Source organism: Ascaphus truei, chromosome 2 (genome assembly GCF_040206685.1).
Source record: "Ascaphus truei isolate aAscTru1 chromosome 2, aAscTru1.hap1, whole genome shotgun sequence".
NCBI classification, from domain to species: Eukaryota; Metazoa; Chordata; class Amphibia; order Anura; family Ascaphidae; genus Ascaphus; species Ascaphus truei.
The window spans coordinates 68,834,797-68,837,771 of NC_134484.1; positions in this window are offsets into that span (position 1 = coordinate 68,834,797).

Below are 2,975 nucleotides of genomic sequence, written 5' to 3' on the forward strand. Positions count from 1 at the left end.
AGGGAGAGGAGTACCGCGATTACAATGACGTCATCAAGAGTCTTATGAGGATAGAGCAAAGGGATAAAGGATGGAGAAAGTGCAGAAGTTACTTGTCACACAACAGGGTCCCTCCCTCAGAGGAAATATAAATGGAGCCACCTGTCTTCTCATTATTCTCCTGGAAAAATAACCGACTTCCATTAGCATTTTTTAAAAAAAACTCTTGGATCCTTATTAAATGTAATATGGATTAAAAACACTTTCTGCCAGTGACTCTTTGCACTGAGTGGAAAGTAATATGGACTGGTACTTGAATACTGATAACAATCCTGCATAATAGACTGAATGTGTCTTCAAGTCAGAGCAGTTTGATTTTCATGCCATAATCCTTTTCACGCTGACTGCATTGATCTTTCCTGAAAAAATCAGTGATAAGTTTCTGTAATAGCTTTTTGCCAGCTTCTATTACTGAACATATTAGAGGATGAATATTGCTCTGCATACTTCCGTGCCTCCTAGTAGCAGAAAACCTCTTATCTTCGCACACACTTCAATTTGTATCACTGGAAACTCTGTTTAAAGCAAGATCCATACACGTTTTTATATTGCTTTTACCTTTCATCAGCCAGCCCACTGAAACAATAGCCCTTATTCTGTAAAATGTGGCAGCACTGATCTGGAGCTATCGCTCTGAAATCCCCATTGAAGTCAACAGGGCTTCTGTGTGGTAGCACCCAGTCAGCGCGATCGCAGTTTACAGAGTAAGTAGTGTGTTTTTCATTGAGACACCATAAGGAAGGACTTTGAATTAAATGTAACAAATAGAGAGCGTGTGCAGGTCACTCTCCTGCTACCTACAAATGCTACTGCTACTGTACCTGTAGTGTGCAACTACTACTGTACCTGTCATGTACTTTTTCATCTATAATGTGAATGGGTCTGGTAGTAGCCTTTAAAGGTTATATATGATTTCACAGAGAGATTAATGTATCTCCATGCGTAAATCTTTGTTGACACAGAGAGATGCTGCTCTGCTTTTTTTGTTTATGTTTAGAATAATGACAAATATTACAATTCTTTTAAAAAAATGGACTTTATCCATATGGTAGAAAACTGTAGTCAAACTGATTCATAGACATGCATACGCAATGGTACCTGATCTTTGAATGTTGCCTTCAAACCTTTAATGTGATGAATAAAGTGCATAATTGAACCATTATGTTCCTTTGTCACAGATACTGTTAAGAGGTTAATGCTGCTTTGCTGCTCGTGTACAGATCCCATACAATATAAAGCAGTGCACAACTGTCTTGTTGCAATGAATGGTTTGCAACCGTAGAAATGGCCGACAGTGGGGCGGATCTTCAAAACACTTAAATCTGAGCTGGTAACGTCCATTATTTTCCCTCAGTTTAACGGGCATCTACAAGGCTAATGATATGCAAAAACAACACCCAGTCGGCATACTGGCATCGCTGTATTTAGACACATTAAAGAGATTTGCGTTGTGCAAAGACGCATTAACCAATACTCTGCACATATGCTGTGACAAAAATATAACGTGCGTTCCAATGCGCATTCATTACAGACGCATTACCCGGGGGCCTAGGGAGACTCGCAGTTCTGCTCCAGAAAGGGGGAGACGATTTCTTGTAAATAGTTTTGATGTTATTTCCCGTGTTAATTATTTCTGAATGTGTTTTTCACACAGTGAAGTAACTGTGCGGGAATAAAAGTTTTGTTGACGAGATCCATCTCTTGGTAATTATTGTTAGAATATGTGGACATTGTACACCCCATTATTAACACAGTTAAGATTAAATATTATATGAGGTCAGAAAAACATATCCTACATTCAATTTAATCACTAAAATACTGTGTAGTTTATTAGATGAACTGCATGATCTCTAAATGTGTTTCAGACATATCTATGATCCCTAATTAAATATCTATCTTTGTGTGATAATGTATTGTTAAATCTTATGTTCCATACAATCCTTTTGGTACTGCCATCTGCCCTTTTTGCTTGTTGGCTATTCCCAGAAATAACACTATGATAATTATGGTCTGGATGTGAGCAACGCCATTTTTTGGTGTCACCTAATTATCGGTACTTTATTTCCAAGCGCTAACATTAAATCAGCAGTCCAAGCTGCCGTTTATTTTATTTTTCTCTTTAATACGTGCATCAATACAATCCACACAATGACAAGTAATTAGCGAAGTTGACGATCAATAGGCAAAGATTCGGCTCTGGGGGGGGGTTCACTAAATGGCTGTCAGTGCAGCAGAGGAGGACCAAAGATGAAAAGTTCTGTGGTGAAGATTATTTGACCAGGCAGTCACTAGATAACATTGGTGCACTGCTAGAGAGAGGGCAGGGCTCAAAAAGGGGTGTGCCAGAGCCTGTTTCATTAGAGGATGGGGATGTGACTTTGTAAATTGTTGCTATTGAAACAAAAAAATGCTAATTACATTATAATACATTAAAGAGTAATTCAAAGTTGTTGTTTTTTTTTTTAAATGCTAAAAGTATTTTTTCATATTACAGAACTGATTTATTAAAAAAAACAAAAAACACATGTAGGACACTGCTTGGTCTGCAGCTGTAATGGAGATTTGTGGATATGCGATTTTAGGTTAACAGCTCTGTGACGGATTGGCTTTCTGAATAGGGTAGTGAGGAGTCCACACACTAGTTTCCCACCAAAAAAAAAAGGACTTTATTTCCTGGACTGAGAAAAACAGGCTACAACATACTTTATTCAGCAGTGCAAAGATCGGACCGGAAAACAGCATAAATCTGGAACATAAAATGTCCTCATCTCTCATGCTGGGTGTGAGTCCCAGGTAATCCTTCTGGGAATCTGTTTCCTTGCAGGCAGTACAGCTCTGCTTACTTAGCAGGCTGGGGAACTTTGATTCTGGTGCTGGGTGGGATTCACAGTCGTTCCCAGCCAATCCTCTAGGATGTGAAGCCCAGCAGGCTTCTG